Below are 27,664 nucleotides of genomic sequence, written 5' to 3'. Positions count from 1 at the left end.
CGTTCCTGGTATACGTCTCCTTGGCTAGACTGTGGTGCTACTTCATGAGAATCTGTGAGAGAAAAGGTGGTGTCTATTGAAAGCATGCAATAGTCTGAGGGATCCATTTCATGCTGTTGCAGATGGCCTCCAATTCAATCACAGTTCTATGAGAAAATTATTTGTGATAGCCAAATGATGGGGCAGGCAAATGCTACTGGACAATTGGAGGGTTTGTGTTAGGATGTAAAAGAACACCTAGGTAACTATGAATGTGTTTATGAGGGTATTGTGCTTTGTTGGGGGCCAGGGCCTGAGGTCAAGGAGTTAGAAGCTCACACCATGAAAGCATCTAAACACAGATTAGAATCATATCTCCCCATTCACATTGTGCCTGCCTCTATGCATATAGAGGGAAATTGTGGGTGAAATCTTCCACCTTATTCAAAATGTTCTTCTTTATTTTAAGTTGGTACAGATTGTAGGATGGAATTTTTATGAGTTAAATGTGCATATAACATGACTCCACAAATCATATGTTTTGAATTTGATATTTGTAACTATAAACTAGAATGCCAGAAGAGGCTACTCTCCAGTTTAGACTTGAAAATTGCCACATCACCAAATGAATCATATAGAATAAGAGAAATAAGACATGAACACTGAACAATGTTTATAATCTCATAAAAGAAAAAATGTGAAGTAAAAAAGTAAGATCGACAAGGGTATTGATGTCTTAAAGAGAATGATCTCTAGCAGTGATAAGATCCTGATAACTTCACTTTGCTTTTGGACAGCATTTACAGTATGTTTTTCCTAGTACTTTTATATATCTCATTCATTTATATATTTGTCTTCTCTGCCCACCTATGAAGTAATGCACAACATCAAGCTTAGGGAATAGAAAAAAATCAAAGAATGCCTATATTAATCTAAAAATAGGCAGGATTCATCAGTTGTTAAATGGTAAAATTTTCTAAGTAAGCATATAAATGCTTATTGTGGGAATCAGCTTAGATTGAACAAGACATATTTAATGCAGGTTCAGTACATAAATAACTAAATGAAGACATCTTTTTATCTGTTTAAAAGAGATCTGAACGCCATCTTCATGGATAAAAAGAATTAATACCATTATAATGTCCATACTGCCCAAAGCAACCTATAGAGTCAATGCAATTCCTATCAAGACACCAATGGCATATTTCACAGTTAGACTAAAACAAATACTCCAAAAATTTATATGGAACCACAAAAGCTGGAAGAATCATGATACCTGATATCAAACTATACTAATCCAAACACAGCCAAATGATGGGGCAGCTGTGTTTAGATTAATGTGTGTGTTTTTATGTGTGTTACATGCCTATAGATCAATGGAACAGAACAGAGAGCCCAGAAATATACCCATACCTTTCTAGTCAATGAATATTTGACAAAGGAGGCCAAAACATACAGTGGGATAAAGGTAGTCAGTTCAATAAATGGTGCTGGGAATATTGGGCAAATACTTGCAAAAAATGGAAGTAGACCACCTTCTTACAGTATACACAGGAATAAACTCGAAATGGATGAAGGACTTAAATGTTAGACTCAAAACCATAAAAATCCTAGAACAAAACACAGTCAGTTAAATCTCAGGTGTTTTTTATGGCAATATTCTTTCTGATATATCTCTGTGGGCGAGGGAAACAAAAGAAAAAACAAACAAATGGGACTATATTAAACTAAAATGTTTTTGCAAAGCAAAAGAAATCATCAACAAAATAAAAAGGAAACCCACTGAATGCGAGAACATTTTCGCTGGTACATTGGATAAGGGGTTAATATCCAAAACTGAAAAAGAACTTACAAAACTCAACATCAAAAAAATCCTATTTAAAAATGGGAAAAGGGCCCTGGCCGGTGTAGCTCAGTGGATTGAGCGTGGGCCTGCATACCAAACAACCGTGGTTTGATTCCCAGTCAGGGCACATGCCTGGGTTGCAGGCCAGTTCCCAACAGGGGACGCACAAGAGGCAACCATACATTGATATTTCTCTCCCTCTCTCCTTCCCTTCCCCTCTAAAGATAAATCTTTAAAAAAATGGAAAAAGGACCTGAATAAACACTTCTCCAAAGAGGACAAACAGATGGCCAATAGGCGTATGAAAGATGCTCAACACCACTAATCATCAGAGAAGTACAAATTAAACCACAATGAGATTGTCACCTCACACCTGTCAGAATGGCTATCATTAATAAATCAAACAAGTGCTAGAGAGGATGTGGAGAAAGGGAAACCTTCATGCTCTGTTGGTGGGAATGCAGACTGGTGCAAACACTGTGGAAAGCGGTATGGAGTTACCTCAAAAAATTAAAAATGCAACCATGTTATAACCCAGTGATTCCACTTCTGGGAATTTATCCAAAGAAACCCAAAACACTAATGCAAAAAAATATAAGCACCCCCTATGTTCACTGCAGTGTTATTTACAATTGCCAAGATAAGGAAGCAGCTCAAGTATCCACTGGTAGATGAGTGGATTAAAAAGCTGTGGTACGGAGACTTCCGCCAAGATGGAGGCATAGGTGGATGTGCCGTGCCTTCTCACACAACCAAGATTAGAGAAAACTAAATATTAGCAACAGAAAACACAGCCAGAACACGGAAAATTCAACTTTTCGGAAGTCCGTTAACAACAAATTCGTCAGCCTTACCGGTAAGGGGTGAAACCAGTGGCTGGCGGAGCGGGGTTGCACAGGAGGACTCGGCCAGACACACTCAGGCCCGTGGAATCCAGGCGCAGGGTCAGACCTAGTGAGCGACCCAGCGAGCAACCAGGCGAGCGACTGCGGCGGAGACAGCTGGCCCGGGGCTGTGTGTTGACTGAGGTCGCGCATTTGTGCGAGGGTGGACAGGCGAGGGAGTGGGGGGTTGGACCGGGCCGGCAGGTCCCCACGGCAAGTGGCAGTGGAGGATGCCGCCATTTCCCTGCTCTGAACCCACCTCCACATACAGCGTCATAACCCAGCGACTCTGAGTGGCCCGGCCCAGGTGAACCACCTAAGGCACTGCTCCTCCGCACCCAGCTGTGAGAAGCGGCAGAGGGGGTCGCCATTTCCCCGCTCTGGCCACGCCCCCACATACAGCGTCACAACCCAGCGACCTGGGAATCCAAGGTGCCGCTTCTCACACTTAAAGGGCCCGAACAGACCAAGAATGGCGCAGGAGGATCTCAGAGCCCCAGAGCCAATAAATCTAAGCGATGAAGAAATAGCAAAACTCACAGATGCACAGTTTAAAACATTGGTGATCAGGATCCTCACAGAACTGGTTGATTATACCGACAAATTAGACAAATATATGAAGGCGAAACTAATTGAAATGAATGGAATTGCACAGGACACCAATAGCAATGAAAAGGAAACTGGGACTCAAATCAATGGAGTGGACCAGAAGAAAGCAAATAATGGCCAAACAGAAAAGAGTCAAGAAGCAAGAATTCAAAGAAATGAGGAGAGTCTTAGGAACCTTCAGGACATCTTTAAACGCTCCAACATCCGAATTATAGGGGTACCAGAAGGGGGAAAGGCACAGCCACCAGTGGAAAACTTATTTGAACAAATAATAAAGGAGAATTTCCCCAATCTGGCAAAGGAAATAGACTTCCAGGAAATCCAGGAAGCTCAGAGAGTCCCAAAGAAGTTGGACCCAAGAAGGAACACACCAAGGCACATCGTAATTACATTAGCCAAGATTAAAATGAAGGAGAGAATCCTAGAAGCAGCAAGAGCTAAGGGGACAGTCACCTACAAAGGAGTCCCCATCAGACTGTCAGCTGATTTCTCAAAAGAGACCTTACAGGCAAGAAGGGGCTGGAAAGAGGTATTCCAAGTCATGAAATCTAAAGACCTACAACCAAGATTGCTCTATCCAGCAAAACTTTCATTTAGAATGGAAGGACAGATAAGGTGCTTCTCAGATAAGATCAAATTCAAGGAGTTCATCATCACCAAGCCCTTACTATATGAAATGTTAAAGGGACTTATCTAAGAAAAAGAAGTTAAAGAAACATGAACAGTGAAAGGACAACAAACTCACAGTTATTAACAACCACACCTAAAACAAAAGCAAACTAAAAGGACAGCTAGATCAGGAGTGGAAACATAGAAATGAGGATCTCAAGGAGGGTTAGCAACAGGGGAGTGGGAGGAGGAGAAGGGGGGAGAAGGTACAGAAAATAAGTAGCATAGACAGTAGATAGAAAATAGATGGGGGGGCAAGAATAGCATGGGAAATATAGAATCTAAAGGACTTGAGACACATGGTCATAAACTAAAGGGGGGGTGATGGTGGGGATGGGGGGTAGGGTGGAGGGGAATAAAGGGGGAATAGAACAACTGTAACAGCATAATCAATCATAATCAATAAATAAATAAATAAAAAAGCTGTGGTACGTTTACACAATGGACTACCACTTGACCAAAAAAAGAATGAAATCTTACCTTTGCGACAGCATGGATGGACCTACAGAGAATTATGCTAAGTGAAATAAGCCAGTCAGAGAAGACAAGTACCATATGATTTCACTCATATGTGAAACCTAATGAACAAAATGAACTAACAAGCAAAATAGTGACAGGCTCATAGAGCAGGCTGACTGATGTTGGGGGCAAGACATATTGGAGGGGGTGTGAAGGGTTTGAGCAAAAAAGAAAAAAAATGCACGGACATGGACAACAATGAGTTTGCTGACTGCCAGGGGGAGGGGAGGTGGAGAGAGGTGGAGAAGGGTATAGAAGGAATTAAATAAATACACATATACATACATATACAAATTGGAGGTTTTTTTAAAAAAATAAACTGCTCATTTCTACTCTTCTAAGACATATATTTTAGGCATAACTCATATAAAACATACAGTTGGGTTCTTGTTATAGTAAGCATAATTTTTTAAGTAGGTGAGCTGCCCACTTGTATTTACAAAGGCCTGTCTTTTTTAATCTTAATTCATTACATGCTTTCTGTTTTTATGTTTTCTATTAAAAAACTTGTACTATATGATCTATTTTCTTCCCTTCGCTCTTTATTTATATGTTCTTTATTTTAATATCTCTTAATAAAATGGGAATGATAGTTATATTTTATAATGCAAAGAATAATATATCTCAATCACCATCTGACTTCAGGAAGTACTTTTGCCAACTTTAAATATTGACAATTCCAATTATATTTAAACTGTTCCAGGGGGAAATTTCTACTAAGGTCATGGATGAGACAAAAATGTTTATTAACACTATTTTCATTTAATCTGTCCTAAAGATATCAGCCAACACAATTCAATAAGAAAAAATAAACTAGGGTATAAAAAAGGGAAGAAAGTAAAATTATCATCATTTGCAAATGAAATTACTGTGTGCCTGGAAAAAGAATGAGGAAATAATGTGTTAAGTATTTTATTAATAAGCGAACTCTATAAGGTACTTGGGTAAAAAAGTAACATACAATGCCAGTCCTTATACATACAAACATACCAAACTGGATGATGTAAAGGAGAAAAGGTCCCATTTACAAAAGCAAACACAGGAACAAAACCTAAGAATACACTTAGCCAGAAATAAATAAGATCAATATGAAGAAAACTTTTAAATTATCTTAAGAATCACAAAATACACACAAATATACATACATGTACATCACACACAGGCACACATACACACTTGCACATAAAGGTACAGAATATGCCTGAAAATGAATATACAAAAACTATTTAAAAACTTAGTGTCTCCTCAGTTTATTTATAAATTTGATGTTTTTGTTTTAGAGGGTAAACTAATTGGCTCTAAAGATAATCCAGAAAAATAAGTAAAAATAAAAAAGTTTTGAAAAACTGAAGCAAGACAAGGAAACTATTTCTATCAGGTTTTGATGTATGCTATAAATCTAGTCAGAATTAAATTTTGCTACTTGTACATAAATAAGCCAGTAAGTCCATGAAAAAAAATAAAATCCAGAAATAGATATAAATACATAGGATAATATAGTAAAAACACAGAAAATTTTCAAAAAGGCATTGAAAATCTGGATTTCATAATAATTTGTGATGCAAAACATGAGTAAACACCTGAAAAAATTGGATTCATGTGTCACTCACCAGAATACATTTCAAATTAATCAAAACTTTAAGTGTAAAAATGAAATTAAAAAGTAGAAGAAACCATGAAAACATTATTCTCTCAAGTAAGAAGCTTTTCATAGTATAAACAAAATTCAGAAGCCCTAAAAAATTTATAAATTTGACTATATAAAAATTTTAAATTTTGTATATGGCAAGAATCACAATAATTAAAGTTAAAATCAAACAAATTGAGGGAAAATGTTTATATAAGGAACAAAAAGCTACCACTAACCATCAGAGAGATGCAAATGAAAACCACAATGATACACCACCTCACACCTGTCAGAATGGCCATCATTAATAAATCAACAAACAAGTGCTGGCAAAGATGTGGGGAAAAGGGAGCCCTAGTGCACTGTTGGTGGGAATGCAGCCACTGTGGAAAAGAGCATGGAATTGTCTCAAAAAACTAAAAATGGAATTGCCTTTTGAACTGGTAATTCCACTGATGGGATTATACCCAGGAACGCTGAAACACCAATTCAAAAGAACCTATGCACCCCTGTATTCATAGCAGCATTATTTATAATAGCCAAGTGTTAGAAACAGCCTAAGTGCCTATTAGTAACTGTGTGGATCAAAAAAACTGTGGTACAGATTTCCAGTCAAGATGGAAGTGTATGTAGACATGCTTTGCCTTCTCACACAACCACAAAAAAAAAATTTCAACTATATCTCAAACAAGTCAATGCTCAGAACTTTAAGAAAATCAAACTATATGGAAGTCCAACAACCAAGGATTTAAACAAGCCACAATCATCCAGACTGGTAGGAGGGGTGGAGATGAGGAGAGGCTGGGAGACATGGTGTGGCACAAAGAGGTGCTGGTGACAAATGGCCATGGGCAGTCCCATTCATGTGTGGTGGATGAAAATCGGGAGGTATACTTTGGGAACAGATGACCCGAACCCCAAACCAGACTGCACAGCCCAGGGCTGCAGCACCAGGAACATGCATCCCCATAACTTCTGGCTGTAAAAACCAGTGGGGGGTAAGGCAGCCAAACAAACTGCTGGATTTTCAGGAAACTTGACTTAAAAGGCCCACAAAGTCTTAAAATGTATGCAAACCCACCCACTCTGGGACTCAACACCAGGGCAACAGCTGGAAGGGTGGCAGTCACATACAGGGAGTGGGTGAAGTGACTGGAAACAGGGCAAATGCCAGGCAATCCCCTAGAAGCCAGGTAGCAGCACAGTCCCCTCTCTGAGACCTCCCCCCAGCACAGAGTCACAAAGCAGGTTAAGTGGGTTGCCTCTTAAATACCTAAGTGGTTATCTAAGGCTTCACCCCACACAACGTACAGGTGCCTTTTACAGGGAATCAAAACAGCTCTATCTAATACATAAAAACAAACACAGGGAGATTGCCAAAATGAGGAGACAAAGAAATCTGGTCCAAATGAAAGAACGGAACAAAACCCCAGAAAAAGAAATAAACAAAATGGAGATGAGCAACCTATCAGATGCAGAGTTCAAAACACTGGTGCTCAGGGTGCTCAAAGAACTCACTGAGTATGGTAACAACATATAGGAAGAAATGAATGTTATACCAAGTAAAATAAAGAAAAATCTACAGAAAACCAATAGTGAAGGGAAGAAAGACAGGATTCAAATCAATGATTTGGAACATAGGAAAGAAATAAACACTCAACCAGAACAGAAATAACAAAAAAAATTTTTTACAAAATGAGGATAGTATAAGAAGACTCTGGGACATCTCCAAATGCGCCAATATCCAGGTTATAGCAATGCCAGAAGGAGAAGTGAAAGCAAGAAATTGAAAACTTATTTGAAAAAATAATGAAAGAAAACTTCCCTAATTTGGTGAAGGAAATAGACATACAAGTCCAGGAAGCACAGACAACCCCAAACAAGTTGGTCCCAAAGAGGCCCCTGGCTAGACACATCATCATTAAAATGTTGAAGGTTAAAGATAAAGAAAGAATCTTAAAAGCAGCAAGAGAAAAGCAGAGTTGCCTACAAAGGAATTCCTGTAAGACTGTCAGCTGATTTCTCAAAACAAACTTTGCAGGCAAGAAGGGCCTGCCAAGAAGTATTCAAAATGATGAAAATCAAGGAGCTACAACCCAGATCATTCTATCTAGCAAAGCTATCATTCAGAATGGAAGGGCAGATAAAGTGCTTCCCAGACAAGGTAAAGCTAAAGGAGTTCATCATCACCAAGCCATTATTACATGAAATGTTAAAGGGACTTATTTAAGAAAAAGAAAATAAAAACTATGCACATTAAAAAGGCAATAAATTCACAACTATCAACAACTGAATCTTTTTTAAAAATCTAAGCAAACAACCAGAACAGGAAGGTAATCATAGGTATGGAGGTCATTTGTAGGGTGATCAGCTAGAAGGATGGGGAAGAATGAGGGGAAAGGTGCAGGGATTAGAAATAAACAGAAAACTGTACTTGAAAAATAACTAAATAAAAATTTAAAAAATAATAATAAAGTAAAAAAATTGAAAAAAAGAAACATAATTGGTAGGTACAAAATAGGGGGATGTCAAGAACAGTATAGAAAATGGAGAAGCCAAAGAACTTATATGCACGACCCATGGACATGAACTAAGGGGAGGATTGTTGGAAAGGGGATACTGAATAGAGGGGGCAAAGAGAGAAAAATCGGGACAACTGGAATAACATAATCAGTAAATTATACTTTAAAAATGTGGTGCATTTAAATAATATAATACTATGCAGTAGAAAGAAAAAAGGAACTCCTACATTTCACTACAGCATGAATGGAACTGGAGAACATTATGCTAAGTGAAATAAGCCAGGCAGTGAAAGACAAATATCGTATGATCTCACCTGCAGGAAGAACCTAATGAACAAACAAGCAAAATAGAACCAGAAGCATGGAAACAAGGAGCAGACTGACAGCAACCAAAGGGACATGGTGGGGGGGATAAGGGCGGGAAGAAGGGGAAGGGACTAGTCAAGGAACATGTATGAATGACCCTTGAGCATGGACAATAGGGTGGGGGTTGACTGTGGAAGTGGGGGAGGGTTGAATAAAAGAGGAAAAAGGGGAAAAAATTGGGACATTTGTAACAGAACACTAATAAAATATTTAATTAAAAAATAAATGAAAAGCTAATTTCTCTAACAAATCAAGAATTTCTACTAGTCAACTAGGGAAAAATAACCAACAACCCAGTAGCCTAAGCAGCAGAGACTGCAGACAGAGCACAGAAAAGGAAATACAGACAGCTTTTAAATACATAAGAAGATGTTCAAGAAATGCTAAAGTATGTTAAAATGGCATTTTCAAATCTAGAAGATTGGCGACATTCAGCAAGTGTGGTAACACTGTATCAGCTGAAGTTCAGGGGAAGAAACACTGCCGTACACAGACCACCTGCACTGAGATCGACAAAACCTGTCTGCGGGGCATTCTGACCTCAGCCTTTAACCAGCGATTCCACATTGGGACTAGATCCTACAGATTTACCTGCACATGTGGTGAAATGACACACATACAAGATTATTCGCTGCAACCTTGTTTATTAAACATGGTAACCACCTAAATATCCATCAAAAGAGTGCCGCTTATATAAATTGTAGTGTATAGATATCATAGAATGTTATAAATAGTAAGTATAGATATATGATGATCTCCAACATGATCTTAAAAGAAAAAAAGGGTAGAGAATGTTATGCATAATGCAGATAGCTGAGTAAAAATTGGAAGAGATAGAAACACAAAATATACATCTTAACCCTGGCCACCACAGCCTACATTTCAATAGCATCAGATTGGTTACCATTCTCCACATCCAGCTTTTGTGAGACCCCCATACTTTTGATTACTACGTTCTTCTCTGTATACAATGTCTTCCATCCTTATTTTGGCTTGTAAACATTCAATTCATAGGATCTCTTTAGATAGATCCTCATGTAAATTAAACTTTCTTTCCTTTTCTTTCAGCATTACCACCTGGATTTTTTTCTAATAAAAGCTAGTAAAACCTATTAAGTCTACATAATGCTGGGGGGAGAGGGGGGAGGGGGAAAAGGAGCAGCTGTGAAAAACAGGCCTGTCAGACACTTTAATAATCTATGTCATTTAACTGTATAACAAATATACAACTCAAACAGTATTCCAGCTAAAAATACCGAAGCCAGCTTGAGGAGATCAGAGAACGTTCCCAATGTCCAACGTCTAACAATCGGATGTGCCGAGGTTCGGGCTCAGGTATCCGGGACCCCAAAGATTCCCTTGCTCCTCCACAGAGCCTTGTACCCACAGGGCCTCTGGCACTTTTCTTCAGAGCCCGAATCTTTAGGATCATCTAACAACACTCTGGATTTACAAATGAGAAGAAGAAAGCTGGTGAGGTTAAGTGCTTTGCAAGCTAGTTCGTTAGTGTCGCTGGGACTGGACGGAAGGTCTGTAAAGGCATATGCATGCAATTAGGGCTAGGGATGTAAGGTCAGCCTGGTACTCTGCACTTTTATAGTAGAATTTAGAATTAACAAGATAATTGATAGTCTTTAAAATTAAAATGTTGTCGCATACCACAGACTGAAGAGGTTCAGAAATGAAAAGTATAAACATCTGAGAATGGACATTCATCTGTGAACGTTAATGTCCGCCCATGACATTTATAAGAATGCTTTAGTGTAATTAATTCTTTGCCAAGCATCTTTCTGTGCTAAACACAAAATGAGTTCTTGACATCTGATACAAAGTCCATGTGCCCGATGATAAAATCCGGAGGTCTCCAGTGCATACTTGCCTCCTCCCTCCGATATCTGGCTCCCATCCCACAGCCCCTACCACTCTGGCTCAGGAAGTAGGCAATTTCCTGCCCTGGCTGAGCCGGATATTAAGACCTCTTTGTTCCTTATCTCTGAGAAATAACACCTCTCTGTAATACTCCAAGTCGCCCACGGACTCATGGTCATACCTACTACATAAAGGACCCTCTGCTGCTCTTTAAATCAGTGTTGAAGGAGGCAGAGTGAGTCGAACACATTCTAATTGTTCATGTTGTGGGTGGGATGCTGTGTAGCACACTGGGTTATTACGAGTGGTAGTTTGTCTGACATGAGGATAAAGGAGATTTTTAAAAGAATCAACTATAAAGCTAGGGGATCGTCCTTTCCGCACCTCCCCTCCCCACCCCAAGTCATCCACAAACACATCATTTTGTGTCAGTTTTCATCTTTGGAAGCACCCTCTCTCATTCATACGAGACACCGTAAATAGTTTTGCTCATATTAGTGCAGGCGAAACTGAAAGCTGAGGCCGCGTAACACGAGCCATTTGACTGCTCTCATTGGAGGCAATACATACAGAGATAACAACTGCTGACAACTTCTTGGTACATCCCGATGTACAAAGACACATGACGTATCGATCTGTACGCGTAGGCTGTGTTCTCTACTTAACTGACGGTTAGTAACACCATCTGCACATCCACAGCTTGTCCAGTTTCCAGGCTTCTCCCATTCGGTGGAATGTTCTTAATACAATATTCCCAGTCAACACTTCAAAGCCCTTTCAAAACATTTCACTTTTCACGTAGTGCATGCCCTACATTCCAACTTCTTCTGTTTGGAGGTCTGATACCAGGGAAAGCTCAAAACAGTTCATCGTGATAACCAAGCACTGCAGATAAAATTTAGAAGCTATAACAACGCAGGGAGCGCCATTTGCCCTCCTCCTCTTCTAGCAGCATTCAAAGAATCCAAGTATTTTAGAGCTAAGAAATCTTAAAGCTTATTTATCCTCGCCAGTTCCTTTTATAACTGTGGAAACTGAGCAGGACCACTAATAGCACTTTAAGTAGTGGGACGGAAAAGGTTCCGGGGTAAAGGGGATGAACGACACAGGCAGGCTCACTGGGCCACGAGGAGAAGACCCAGGCTGGGTGGGCAGGTAGAGGAGAAACAAGACCCACGATTAAACACGCAGGGTTGAACAGCTTTACAAGGAACCTTGAAATTTCCACCAGCAATTTGTGGATCCATTTTCTACTTTCCTGGAAGTTTAGACATTAAGTCATGTAGTTTAGGTTTGGAAAGGAACTCAGGGTCTCAGGTTTTATTTCTTTCCTTCATAACACTTACTTGATTTAGTTGTAATTTTTTATGTCTTTAACTTAAAAATCGTTGCCATCCACTGCATTAGAATTTTTACAGTATCTGGCACAGTTGGATGAACGAGGTCATCTGGATGAACTTCTACACAAAGACAGTATCTTTTTAGAGCTTCCTAAGTAGGTGAGTCTCTAATTAACCATGGTCTCCAAGAGTATTCTCGGTGATGGGGCCTGGCCATCAGCAAGCTGTCCCTTATCCTGCCAGGCTGCCATTACTGAGAAGAAGCCAAGTTTTTAATCATTTTTAGTGTTGAATTTTTATTTTAAGAGCTTCTCTGTTTGTATTTCTAAAAACAGACAAAAATAAAAAGCTGAGTGAATAAACTGTGAACCTTGTATTCTTAGTCATTTAATCAACTGAATCATGCCAATATGTGATAGTGGAAACCAGTCTAATGTAGTTGCAAATGCTGAGATTAAAGCAAGTTGGGTAGCTGTTTCTCTGCAGAATTCAGAGTAGCCCTGAAGGGGACTCGGCTCTAACTAAAATGCTGTTCCTTGTTTTTTGTTGTTGTTGCCATTTTAATTTTTTATAGCTCATTTTTTATTGCATTTAAAATTAAAATGCCAGCTTCTTCATCACACAGAAAACTATTCAACACTAATGGGCTAACAGCAAATCAGGCTTGCTGGTATCACAGTATCCAAACAAAACATCAGGGTTTGAGATGTTCGGTAAGTGGTGGATTCAGGATTATTTGCTCAGCTGTTAATAGGTATTGTGAGAATAATGACCTTTCAAAGAAAGCAATGCTACTCCTAACAATGCCCCTCTCACTTAATAGACTTGTAGTTTTTGGCAGCAAACATTAAATTTTCAGTTTCTTCCACCCAACACAAATCTACGCAGCAGCCAGTGAAGCAGGGAGTGACTGTGTGTCCAAGATGGGTATGACATACCCTTTATGGCCCATCAATGATACTGAGGCTGAGGGTGACCTGTGTCGGGGATTTGGGCACGACCCTACTACCAGGCTAAGAAAAATACTGAAAAATGATGGAGGAAATGATATTAACAGCATGTGGAAAGAAATCTAATTTGAGAGTGGACCTGATTTCCTTAGTCCTGCACTTGACAGGACTCAAATTCCCAATGCGCCACGGTTTATACAACTGAGTGGTCTTAATGAGGTCATGGAAGATGACATGGGATCTTTAGAGAGAGAGAGCAAGTGTTGCTGCTGCCGAAGTGAACTCAGAGGACTATTCAGCACGAAGAGCTTTAACTTGCTCAAAGGAGCCCAATGTCCTTCTTGAAAGGTGCTGCTACAAACAGGAACCACAGCAGTGTGGTGTTAAAGAAGATGCCCAAAGCACCGACCTATAAGGAGGTGAATTAGAAAGCAGGCGGAAAAGAGACATCCTTAGAAAAACTCAGCTTTATCTGAATTCACGGAAAGAGACAGAGGAATACTAACCCGGGAAGAGAAAGTTGAGTAAACTATGCCTCTAAACAGCCTGATCTTTCTTCCACGTGGTGGTGTGAACTTTCTTAGGGAAAATCATCGTGGAACTTTAGAACTAGAAGGGATATTAGTGATCGCCTACCTCAACCGCATTATCGTACAACCGGGAAAACCGAGGTCCCAGAGGTAGTATCTGGTCTACCAGGAGCAGAGCTCATCTTTTCTGACTGCGCTGTACTCTGGGTTGGGACCAGAACACTTTGGGTCTTGAACCTGTTCCCATACCAACTAGCTATTATATACTAAAGAGATTCTGCAAGCTTTGTGCCCCTTTTTCTCTTCTGCCCTGTTTCATAGACTTACTAGGATAAAGATGTGGCATAAAATATTTAAAAAATAAAGGATTCCTACCAGATGGTACTTCCTAAGTTAGAAATGGGAATTACCTTGCATTTTGCCCAGGTTCCAGCATAGATATTGTGTAAATAACAATGAAACAAAATGCCTCCACTTTAATAAACTCAAAAACAACCTGAGATGGTGTACAACAGGAAAGCCATCTGGCCAGGATACTGCCAAGAAGGCCACATTATGTTTCCAAAAACAATAAACATACTCTTTGAGAGAAGCGACATCCCTCTGCAATACTGCCTTAGACTTCATGTGAATTTAGAGGTACAGAGCTTGTTGGAATAAAATTTTTTATTACATTTCCAAACTTTGGAACTTGACAGATAATTCTGTAATTGCTATGCAACTTATTTTCTTATTTCCTTATTTTAGTAGGAGAAAATCCAGCTGAAACTAACCTTTCCTACATTAGCAAACTAAATAAATTTTAAATGATATACAAGACCACTCAGACATTTGGTTAATAATTCAATGCAACTGACATCTGCTTAAAAATATTATCAGCATTTATGAACCAGCTCATTCATTAAGTATTTCAGTTAAGTTATAATTCAGTTTAAGGTTAGCATTTGAATTTTCTAAAAATAGAAGTACTCCACTGATACAATCTGACATTGTTTCATTTCCTATCTGCTCTTTTATATAGAAGAGCACATACCAGATATCTGAATTCATAAAATGTTGATCTTTAAAAATTTGCCATGTTTATTCTTCTCTGTATTTTCTTAAATATCTTTGCTAACAAATTCTTTTATATCTTCTCCAGAGGATGTCCATCATTCAGCACAAAGAAAGGCCACCCTCTCTCATTTCAGAAGTGACTGAATTTCAATGGGTATATTTTGTGAGATTCAACTAGCTTTCTGCCAGCACTGCTGGGGGAAAAATGGATCCAAACAAGCACACTCGATTCTGCCTCCAGCTCTAGAGCGTAGCAATGTTATCATCATCACCAGAACCTTCCAGGACCTAATTCTACCAAGTGAAATAGTCCTGTTGCTAAGGAAATAAGACACCTAACAGAAATGAAGTTGATCCACACGTTTGGTTTCCCTCACCGCTGAAATTCCAGGCAGTGTATTTTAACATACAGAGACTTCACTGCCATCAAGACCTTCTTGGGTCCTTGATCCCTGACCACTAACATCTTTCCATCCCAGAGACACGGCCACCATCCTCACACCTTGACAGCAATGCCACGAAAAGTTCTCCCAAAAGTTCGATGTGTCAGAATGTAGTCTACCTTAGGGCAGATAGCAATATTTTAATGTCCATTCGTAGCTTCCTGCATTCGTAAGCTTAGGAAAAAGTTATTCCTATTTCACTCACAGAAAAGTTCTACAAGGAAGAAATGGACTCTACAGGGTAGAGGACATCCACATACCTTGGCCTGAGCAACCCACAACGGGGACTTGTTCAGATTCTCTCTAGTTCAGAGTGATGAGGACGACAAAAGAATGGGAACATCGGCATGTGACACGCATATTGCCCAAGGGGGTATGTGACCTTTCCTTATCTGAAGTCCAGACAAAACAGACCAAGTAGATGGACTGGCTCCAGTAGTTCAGTGAGGACCCAGGGAAAGCTTTAAGAAGGGCCCGCTGCTGCTCTGGACAGCTCTTCGAGGTCACAGTGTGGACCACAGGCTTTGGAGTCACTCAGACCTGGGGGTGAAGTCAGACCTGCCTGCTCATTACCTAATGAACTTTGCAAAAGTCCCTTAAAAGTCTCTCTGAACCTGTTTTCTCTGCCTCTGAAAATCGGGGGTAACACTGACTACTTTAGTGGGCTGCACGGGATTAGATGGGCTTTGAGTGTGAATGCTTACTGTAGGGCCTGGCACACAGCAAGAGGTGAGAAAAAAAAAAAAAACGTTTAAAAAAGGTCCCGTGGACTAAACAGAAAGAAGCAGTGTGCTGTCATTACCAGTGAGAGGGCGTAATGACTCCAGAAGTCCCACTGACATCTGGTTTTCCACGTAAAATGATTATCAGTAACCACTCAAACCAAATTCAGGATTACAATAAAAAGGAGATTTCAAACAATTAGGGATCACCTGAAAAACTGTATGGGCGCAGGATATCGAGATGCATTCAAACCGTGGGAACGTTTAACAACAACTAAAGAGAACGAAAGGAGCTGAAAGCACAGTGGCCCTTCAGAGCGTCACTTGCTAGTGATCACCCAGTTCCCAAAGGCCCCTCAGGGCTCCTCCCTGCCCCGCCCGCTGCCAGGTGGGAAACCACAGAGCAGCCTTGCACTGTCCTCTGGAGTCAGCTGGCGCCCATCGTGCGCCAAAGCCGTGTGTTCAATAGTTGAACAACTAGACTATAATTTTGAGGCATTCATCAACCTAATCCACGCTTTTACTCCCAAAGAAGCTAAAAACATGTCCTGTGCTCCAAAGATTTAGGTTATTTGATACATTTGAGAAATATGCTTTTTCCGTTAGGGCAAATTGCTACAATCTTGCTCATCTACAGGAGGAGACTAGAACCATGGAGTCTGAATGAAACACATTCAAGAGGGGATTTTTTCATATCTAGAAGCAAACAACAAAAGCTACCCCCCAAAAAAGTTTGATACCGTCTTGGCTGGAAAAAAAGCTCAGAAATACAGAAAATGACTGGAGCAAGTGCCCCTCCCACTCTCCTGGCCCACCCTGGTCCCCTCCTTTTGCAGGCAGGGCATAAAATAATTTCCAGAGAAACATGAGATTTTTCTTTATCAAAGAGGGGCAGAGGTTATAAAAAGGTTGAGCAACACCTTTAGAAACCCACCAGCTGCAGAACTATTTAAACACCACTAAGGACAACGTATTCTTCCCGAGAGGCATGCTTCAGGAAGGAGATGAATTGAAGCCTTTAATCTCCTCGGTGGTGAGCGGAGCCCAAAAAATCAGATTATAAACATTGGAACAGTAGCGCCCCTGGTTCCCTGAGACATTGTGCTGCAGTGACTGCGTCAGACCTTGGTTGTCACCGGTCCTCGCAGAACAAGATCCTGAGACGAGGACTCACTTCTTTACACAACTGCTTATCCTACATTCATTTGAAAAGGTAAATAAAATAATAAATATTACTATTATAATGGTCATTTTTGTGGGGGTTTAATAAAAGTTACTTTTTAAAACATAGCACTTATTGGGGTAACATCAGTTAATAACATTGTTTCGGGGCACAATTCTATAATATTGATACATCATTTATATATTGCATTGTGTGCTCACCACCCTAAGTCTAATCTTTTCTCACCATATACTTGACCCCTTATACCCTCTTCACCCTCCCCCTACCTCCCTTTCCCTCTGATGACCACCACACTGTCATCTGTGTCCGTTTGTTCCTTTGTTGCATTGTTTCATATCCATATATGAGAAATCATATGGCTCTTGTTTGTCCTTTTCTGTCTGACTTATTTCACTTAGCGTGATACTCCCAAGGTCCATCCACATGGCCACAAGTGGTAATATTGTATCTTTCCTTATGGCCAAGTAGGATTCCATTGTACAATGTGTATGTATTACAACTTTATCTAATCATCCATCAAAGGTTGTTTCCATGGCTTGGCTACTGTGAATAATGCTGCAATGAATATAAAGGTACATATACCTTTATGAATAAATGTCTTCAGATCTTTGGGGAAGATGCCCAGAAGAGGAATTGCTGGGTCATAAGGTATCTCTATTCTTAATTTTCTGAGGAGCATCCACACTGTCTTCCATAGTGTCTGTACCAGTTTACACGGTTTCTCCACATCATCTCCAACACTTGTTATTTCTTGTCCTATTAGTAATAGCCATTCTAAAAGGTGTGAAGTGGAATCTCATTGTGGTTTTGATTTGTATTTCCCTAATAGCTAGTAAAGTTGAGCATCTCTTCATATATGTTAGCCATTTGTAAGTTTTTGTGAGAAAAGGGTCTATTCGGGTCCTCTGCTCATTTTATAATTGGACTGGGTTTTGGGTTGTTTTTTTTTTTTGATGAGTTGTAAGAATTCTTTATATATTTTGGCCATTAGCCCCTTACCAAAGGTATTATTTGAAAATATCATCTCCCATTAGGTTGGTTGCCTTTTTATTAATAGTTTCTTTTGCTGTGCAGAAACTTTTTAGTTTGATATAGTCCCATTCACTAAAATAAAATATTTTGTATTTTAGTTCCCTTTTGGGGTCAAGTTCATAAAAGCCTCTCTGAGACCGTAAGTTTACTGCCTGTTTCCTTCTATTAGCTTATTGTTTCAGGTCTTTTATTTGTCTTTTAATCCATTTGGGGTTAGTTTTTAACCCCAGATGTGTATGAAATCAAATAGCAGTCTCATTTCATTCTTCTGCATGTGGCTGTCCAAGTTTCCCAGTGTGTTGCTCTTTTAAAGTGACTTTTCATTTAAGTGAGATATGTTCTGATATACCCATTTTTTTCTATAAAAGCAGAGTATTTTTGCTTATACAAAGAATTTAATCACCTTCTGCTACTTCGGTATCTTCCATTTGATGTCTGTTTCTTTGCACTGAGATATCTGCTCAGTGTATTTTCAACCCTTTATCTTGATTGTAGTTGTTCATTAGAGCTAAATTATTTAATTAAAATATTTTAAACAACAGAAAAAAGATCACTTCTCTTTGGGCAATAAAAACTAGTTCAAGATGATTTGCATAGCTCCGAACAACGATAGAAGTGGCAAGTTCTGATATCTCACCTGCTGAATGTTTCAGGGAAGTGTATGTTATTGATGACAGTTCATAACTATGAGTACAGATTTATAGTCAAAATTACCAGCTGATACTTCAGCTTACATTAATGGAACCACTTCAGCATTTACATTTTAAAGGGAGTGAGCAGGCTGGAGACCACTGTGCCCATGCTAGGTTGTGGGTGGTTGTTCAGTGGGTTGCTACAGAGACCCAGGGTCTGGTGGGTGATGCAGTTAGAGTGAGGGTGGGCTTGAGGCCGACGCCAGGAGCTCAGAGTATCAAACTGCAGTGGGGGTGTTGCAGAGAAAGTCAGACCAAAGCCTATGCAGCTCAGCAAACATGTCACATCTCCCTGGGTGAAGGATACTTAAAGACAGCGTTTACCGCCATTGATGCAGCCTAACTGGTTAACTGCGGAGGCTGGGACTGGCTGACCTGCTGAGCAGAGCTACCATACAGATAAAATCCCAGCAAAACAAAACAGTTGAGCTCGTCCTGAGGCGGGCTGAAGTGAAGTCATGAAGTCAGTTGTGGAGAACAGAGAGCTTCTGGATCATCTGTAGCAGCTGGGTCCGTTTTCCCCTCATGCCCAGATAGGCAACTCCAAACTCTTCTTGCTGCTCGTAGATGTTTTATACCAGTCGACAGTTGGGGACTAGGCAACAACCGCACAGGGTGGATTTAACTCCTGAGATGCTTCAATGGCAGTGGGTCCCTGACATCAAACTCAGAAGAGCTCTTTAAAAACCAGCTGTTAGCTCTGGGTAACTGTGTGAGCCTCATCACTGGGTATTTTTATCATCTCACTGCCTTGCAAGCCAAGGCAGGTTCGCATAAGCCAGTTTTCCAGAGAAGAAAGAAAGGGAAGAGACAACAAATATTAGATGCCACTGGCGACTGGATACAGATTAAGGAAGAAATTATGAGACGGAGGATTAACTTCCAAGGACCCACTATGGTTAGCTGGTGAAGAAAACAAAATAAGAGTAGAATTTCTTAAGGCTTTAGTCCATACTCAATCATTTGCTTAGAATAGTGTATTCAGGGAATCACTCTTGGGCTTCATAATTTTTTTATTTTCTTTAGAACCTAATGAATCATTTCTGACATTTGAGTCTCCATATAATATAAAAAGTATCTGACAATTTGGAAATGAGAGAAACAAATATTCTACATATTGGTTTGCTCTCTGTCAATATGGGCTGATAAAGTGGAGTATTTTCAGGATTCTGATGTCAACTTCTATATCACTGACATGACTAAGATTAATATTCCATTTCTCAATCCTTATGGTGCCTTGATTTCAAAAATGTACGTTCTACTTAACATTTAAATATCTACTTTACCCAAAACACTGATACTCAGATAAATAAGGAATGTACCTGTCCAACGAAAATGCATAAAAACATAAGTTAACCTCAAAAGGAAGTAGAGTTAGTCACCCTGAGGAAAGTTTCTTACTAACAGATACAAAATTGAAAAGCATGAGGCAAAATTTCATTTCATCATTTTTTTTTAGAAAAGAGGTCCATAACTTTCATCAGACAAATATTGGTCAAGATCATTGTTTTGCAGTTTGAGTGGTAGATTATATTTCTAAACTATACCAGATGTCTATTATTTCTAAGATAAAGGAGCTGATAGTCTATTATAATTATACTTTAGAAAATCTCATACAATCCAAAGTAACCTCTAATGATTTTAGTTTGAAAAACTGTTTTTCTTGGAGTACCTGGTCAGCTTATTAATTAGAAAAGGAGAAAGCCTCAGAAAAAATAAAAAGTAAAAAGAAGTGTCAAAATATTAAAAAGCAATTCAAAATGTGAAAACGAGCAGCAAAATATTTCTTAACATAAACAATTGAAGTAAATTCAAGTTCTAAACAAACTTAAGACTAACAGTTTTTGAATTACTTTTTGCTAAAGCCCAGCCTCTTACAGCACTAACTGGTCTGTATGAAGCTAAAAGAGAGACAGACAGGTCACAGACACCGAATCACCATAAATTCAAAGCCATAAAGCTGCTGTATTTTACCAGCAGTTTCCAAACAGCAGAATATGCCCTCTTAGTAATATGTTTTAAACATTGTGAGCAATCTGAAATGTCAATATAATGAAAATTAAGCATTAAAGGAAGTCAATGAAGTAAAGACTGCCTACCTATTTGTAAGCAAGCCAGAATCCATTCTTTGAAATGTTACCTATATTATTGGGGGTTCCAGCACTGGAAAGGAGGAACCATCTGTTGAATGTCATAATCCTGTTGCAGACACTTGATAAATCTATGTTACATGAATGGTCTGGAGAGCCCAGGAGCTGGGCACTCTTGGGCCATTTGGTACCAGCATCCCTGCCATGATAAAGCCTGCCGCACTTGTGAGTGTTCATGTCTGGGCTCTGCGATGAATCACCAGGGAAGAGGGTTCATAGCAATATTAAAAATGTGGGACTCATTTTTCGGAGCAGAGTCAGAAGGTGGCAATGACCTGGGGAGCAAAGAGAAGAGCAGAGGGAAGGAGGACTTTGTAAATGCAGTATATACACCACATTCATTGAAACACTGAGACCAGCTTACATCCACAACCAGAATCTGACTAGTAAAGGGGGTAGTACTGTGTTCATTCTTACAAACAACTCTAGTGGTTCCTGTCATATATAAACTAGTCCAGCCTTCTGTGATTTCATAAATGCCTAAACATGGGTTTTTCTTATGTATGTATGCATGCTGGGTAAGGTATGGCATGCATAAATCAAAATCTAGTACAAAATCCTACTCATAAATGACAGATTTTCAACAGTCTGACCTTACCCTTCAGTTAATAAAAGTACTTTGTGTTTCAAATATACCTATTCATGACATGCACCTCGTTTTATCTTGTTTCCATATGGATAGGACTCGCCATGGGGAAAACAATGACAAATCTGTCTCCACTGAAAGTCTTCTACCAACCCTCCCTCCTCTGCCATTCATCTCCTGTTCCCTTGTTACCCAGCCAGGAGGCCCGGGGAGAGAGGGCACTGCACTCGGATGCCACTGGCGACGACTGCCATTGGCTGCATCTCCGCACCGGGGCACATCTGTTCAGCAGCGTGAACCAAGGTCTCTGCAGCCTGGTGCCCGGTGCTGCGCTACCTCTGTCCCCAGGACTCATTACCGAGTGGACGTGAGGGCAAAGATCTTCCATGCCTGTCCTCGGTCCCCTCCCCCAGCTGAGTGTGGGACAGGCATCAAGTCAGGCCTCTCTCGCTTCCCCCACTTGCACACTCTCACAAGCCCCCTTTGTTCCCTGCCCTCCGCCCCATCTATACGCTGCAGCAGCAGCCGCCCAGATGTTCTCTATCAAAGCCTGAGCCATGCCAGCAAACTTTGGCACGCATGAAAGTGCACTGAGTGCTGGCCCTCCAGAAATACCTTCCCCCCCTCTGATTTCTGCAAATATTTTTAAATGTTAATGGGTTCCACTCACCCACAGCCTAGAGGAAGGTTACAGAACAGGGCTCTGTGTGTCCAGCAAATTAGCAGCCCGAGGATACTGCTTGGCGCCTGGGTTCTGTCCCACCCTCAGGCGCTGGCTGGGGTTCTCCAACCTTGAACTGTGAAGGTCAGTTTGCCAGCGCATAGCTTTCTAGTGACAGGGGTTAGATGGGTGGTTGACAGGAAAGTTGCTCCAAGCTCCAAAAAGAAAGGGCTCTATCTTGCTCTGATGTTTCTCAGAGCAAAAGAGATCTTTTGAGCATCTCCAAAATAAAATTTTGAAATACTTTCTCCCTCTTACTCATCCTCTTCCTTCTCATCTCCCCCCCGCCCATTCCCCCATTTAATATAATTTCTTTCTGGTTCAACACAGAGGCACAGAACAATTTTGTGAGTGCACTGGTACTGTGGGTGTCATGTACCCACTGAAGTACCTCAATGACAGACAACTGATACGTTAACAGAAGCCTTGGTGCAAATTTTAATAAAGTAGAAACCTGGATCTTTTCTATAGAGATGGGAGAGTGATATGTATTTGGAAGGATGAGAGTGATTCATCTTACTCGCACCGTGACAGCTATTTTAGGGCCCAACTGATTGAAAGATTGTTTTTAATCCTGCCCTCATTGGTCACTCTGGGAACAAACTGCCTAGATGTTAACATCTACACCCTTGTTTCTCCACGGCTGTAACTTCCCTTGTTGCTTATGAGGTCACAATGCTAGAGGCAGGTAACTCCCGTGCCTCGCCCCCACCCATGCAGGGAGTGGAGGACCTGGCTCTCAGGTCCCTGGTCCCCTAGCTGCGAGCTTCAGATAATCAATCACACTGCAATCCACAGACCTCACAGTGTGCGATGCAGCCACGCCACAGCAGTCCTGCCTCAAGTGGAACTCCACTCCACCACCCTCTGGTGAGCAGCAGTGGAGGGTTCGGACAGCCCCGTGATCCGACAGCAAAGAGAAGGCAGGGTTCGGCCCAGACAGCCGCTGAGAATCCTGAGAAGCACAACCACCTACTGACGCATCAGCCGAGGCCCCAAGAAAGGAAACCAAACCTGACCTCCTACACCCACCAGATTTTTCTACTCCACTGTCTTCACTGGTGTTTTTCAACTGTTCCTGGTCTGTTTCCATATGGATGGGGCTGGCAATGCAGAAAACAATGACAAATCTCTCTACTGAAAGTGTTCATAACAGGAATTTCCAGAAGACTCACCAACTCTTCACTGGAAAGCATCCTCAGATTCTCTGAAACCCTTGCCTCAAAATCTTCCTCTTGCCCTACCAATCCTGGACTATTACACAGTCCTAGTCAAATCCCCACAATGAAAAAGCATTTTTAAATGAAACATCCAATTCTCAGTAAACTCTGACCTTACCACTCCCCGCTCCCTACTCCCAGACACTGCCGAAGCTCTGGGAGGTGGTACTTCTAACCTCAGTGCAGAAAGGTGGTGCTTCTAACCTCAGTGCGGTAAGGGAGAAGCTCGGCTCCAGCTCCCCGACGAACTGTGCTGGTGACACTGAGAGAGCCAGCTCCTGACGCTCTTTCATTCAACTCCAACCTGAGATGAAACCAAAATTTTTAGATTCTGAATTTGATGCTTGAAACTGGGGAAAGGTGGCCCTGGCCGGTGCAGCTCAGTGGATTGAGTGCGGGCCTGCAAACCACACATTCGTGGTTCGATTCCCAGTCAGGGCACATGCCTGGGTTGTAGGCCCCTTCCCAGCAGGGGACTCAGGAGAGGCAACCCTACGTTGATATTTCTCTCTCTCTCTCCTACCCTTCCTCTCTAAAGATAAATAAATCTTTTAAAAAAAACTGGGGAAAGGTGGACAGCTTTTCATATTCTCTTTTTTCTCTAAAAATTATTTCTCTCTATTATTTAGGAAGTTCTGAGATAATTTAAAAACTGAAATGAAGAATTTCCATTATGTGTTCATTCTGAAATGAAATTTAAATACATTTAAGATGCAAAATTTTACTTAAAAACTTAAAAATATAAGCAGGGACCATGCCTTCAATCTCTAAATAAGTGACGACTAATTTTGTTCTGACCGAAATACAGCTAAATGTTTTTGTCAATGTCAAATCATTTGGACTTTTCAGACGTGGAAAAACCTAGTGTACAGAGCTCTGCTCTTGGCAGTCCTTGCACATGTGACTACCCTGCGAGTGATAGGGCTCCCGCACAGGTACTATCTGGGGTCAGGCAAAAGACTGTAAACAAGCCCTGGCTGGTGTAGCTCAGTGGATTGAGCGCGGGCCTGCGAACCAGACGATCACGGTTCGATTCCCAGTCAGGGCACATTCGTGGGCTGCAGGCCAGTTCCCAGCAGGGGGTGCACCAGAAGCAACCATACATTGATATTTCTCTCCCTCATTTCCCTTTCCTTCTAAAGATAAATAAAATCTTAAAAAAAGACTGCAAGCAGAGAAGGGAACTTCACTCACTAAGTCCATGGCATGGATGCACTGTGCACAGAAAAGCACAGTGATAAAAAACATATGTGTCTCACCAAAGAACATGACAATCATACACAACACTAAAAATGCTGGCTCAAAGGAAAGAACTGCAGGTTAGCCACTGCCCTCTGTACACGCACCTCTGTTGAGGGGGAAAGCAAGAAGCACAAACCCAGTGGAGAGTTCAGGTACAACAGTGCTTCTCAGGCTAAGTCAGCAGACTCTAGGAGGTTTTTCCCCTTAAAAGGGGGGGTCTGCAAGTTTGAGGACCACTGCTACTCACCCTACATCCTTACTTAAGTCAGTATAAAGAAGATACACTTCTGTTTCCAAAAGGGAATTAAACATAATTGTTCATCCATACCTCCTAAAAATCAGAAAAATAATTAAAAGTAAAAATAAATCCACAACAAGCCTGGAGTGCTGGAAAGGATAGCATCGGGGTTCATGATTTCTCGATCAGATTTTGGGCAGGCAGTTGACGAAGGGCAGAACAACTGGGCCAATCCCCACACACAGAACCACTTGCTTCCCCCTGCAGAAAGCACAAGTACTGGTGTCCCATAAAGATGAGTTTAACTCAGAGCAGACACAATGGCCACAGGAGAAATCACAAGGCCAAGATCTCACAAGAGAAAATAAGGACCTCCTACCCCCAAGCCTGCCACGGAGCATGTCATATCTCTCCTTTGCACAACCCACTGAGCCAGGGCTCATGCACTCGGAAGGAACAAGTATCATTCATTACCCAGATTGATGAAATGTGTCCCCACGAGCAGCAGAGATCAGCCTTGCTGAGGGACTCTCAACCTCCTCTGTGACATAAACCTCTCTGGCCATCTAATGAAGAGCCCCTTCTCAGAATAATGTTCTGAAACACAAGCTATAAAGAAATAGGATTTAAAATGATGCCAATCACACTGAAATAAATTTCTCAGAATATTGTCTAAATTATCATATGAAACATTTGCTTTTTCATTAACACAAAATGGCAAGATCTAGCAGTAGGTCTAGTCCCACCAAAATTCTGAAGTGGTGTTACATCCACACTTACAAATTAACGTGATATGGAAATACATGTGATTTCCATCAGTGACAAAGTCACAGATTCTGCTGATAATATTCCTAGAGTTGTTGGCTACAGTCATAATTGAAAGAACTACTAACTTTTGCTTTGAGGTCAGCTAAAAACAAATGTGATTCCCCATCTAAATGAAGGGACACCAAATTCTACCCAGGGCTCCCTAGTGGTCACTAGCTCTCAAGTTCAGAAGGTCTGATGCAGACCTTCATTTACAAATACGAATAAGCGACTGAATATCAAACATAAGAGAAAGTCAACCGAATGTTTTTAAAAAGCACTAAATTCCACAAAAGAAGCAATTCCTAAGAAGAGAAAGTTACCGGAAATTGGAAAGAAGAATAAAATAACTACAATTAATAACTACAGATGGCTTCAAAAGGAAAAGGTGTTAACTCACAAAATATATCAATCAAAACAGGATGCTATGAAAAAGCAGCAGAGATTTTGGGGGGAAATTATCATGATTAATGAAATAGAGACTGAACTGAAGAATGAACGAGACTCATTCAGTCTAAAGGAGAGACAGTTAAAGAACGAGAGAAAGGTACTTGCAAGTGTGTTTCACGCACATTCACATACACACCTGTGTGTCTAGGTACTAAATTCAAAGTGAGATGAATCTATTCATGTATCTACCTGTCTCTCCACCTACCTACCTACCTACCTATCTCACCATAAATTCCTTCTAGCCTCTTTCTAGCAGGGATATAAAAAGTACAATTTTTTCTTTTTTTCATACATGATTTCTATTAATTAAAGGCAAGATCATAGTTTAGCTACCTTACTATTTTATCTCCATCTTATTAATGGAATAAAAAAAAATTATCTGCCCAGAACTGCCTTAACCTTAAAATTATTTACAAACTGTCTGTTCTTTTGCATATTAATAGCTTCACTATATCTCTTATTCATATATATTGAGTCTTACATAAATTACCTGAAAGAAAAACTTTAAAGTATTCAAAGTGATCGGCTTACTACAGTAATGAGTAGCCTTCTTAAAAAAAATACTTGGGAAAAAAGTGTACACACTCTTGATCAGACTGCCTGGGTTAATCCCAATTACGAGGTGTGGCAAATTAGACAAGTTATTTAAATTTTTTGTTCCTCGGTTCCCTTGTGTGCAGAATGAAAAGGGTAGTAAGAAGGTTGTTGAGAGGATTCAATAAAAGAATACATTAAAAACTCTTAGAAAAGACTGGCACAATAGCTGTTAGCTACAATTATATTAATAAACTTTTTCCCTGGAAGATGTCTTTCTCAGACTGAATCAGCATTCTATTACCCAGGTAATGGTTTTGAGGGATCCAGCTCCAAGTTCATTCAGGGCAGAACAAAAATTCTTCATGAACAGCAAGTAACATATAAAAAGTGACCACTTCAACGTTTTCTATTTCCATTCAAGCCACTTATTCAATAGCCACTGGAGTTTCTCACTAGTCATTTGTTCAAAATGCTCCCTCTGAAAAGAAGACTAAATTCCTGTCGAAACTTTCCCAGGCGGTCCATGCCCAAAGTAACAGTACTAGTCTAGCACATCTGGCCCAGTTAAACCAACCTTTCTGGTTTAACGTGGACCTCTGCAATGGATGGCGTCCATGTGGCACGTTTAGCGAATGTAAAAGAACCCCCTGCAGTGGTCCCTGGAGGAGGCTGGTATCAGGTGGTGGGAGGTGCCTGTATGCATCTCTGCCTCCACATTTCATATTTACGCTGGGTGAATCGGAAGATCAGGGTGCTGGGGGCCTTTTTTTTTCCTGGACAGCTTCTTGTTAAACATTACCAGCAAATCACTGACTCTAGTCCAAAAGAAGCCGCCTTTGTGAAGTCCCCAAGTTACAATGATCACATCACACACT

Source organism: Artibeus jamaicensis, unplaced genomic scaffold (assembly GCF_021234435.1).
Source record: "Artibeus jamaicensis isolate MK-2021 breed Jamaican fruit bat unplaced genomic scaffold, CSHL_Jam_final scaffold_625, whole genome shotgun sequence".
Classification (NCBI taxonomy): Eukaryota; Metazoa; Chordata; class Mammalia; order Chiroptera; family Phyllostomidae; genus Artibeus; species Artibeus jamaicensis.
Note: the sequence above shows the minus strand (reverse complement) of the source record.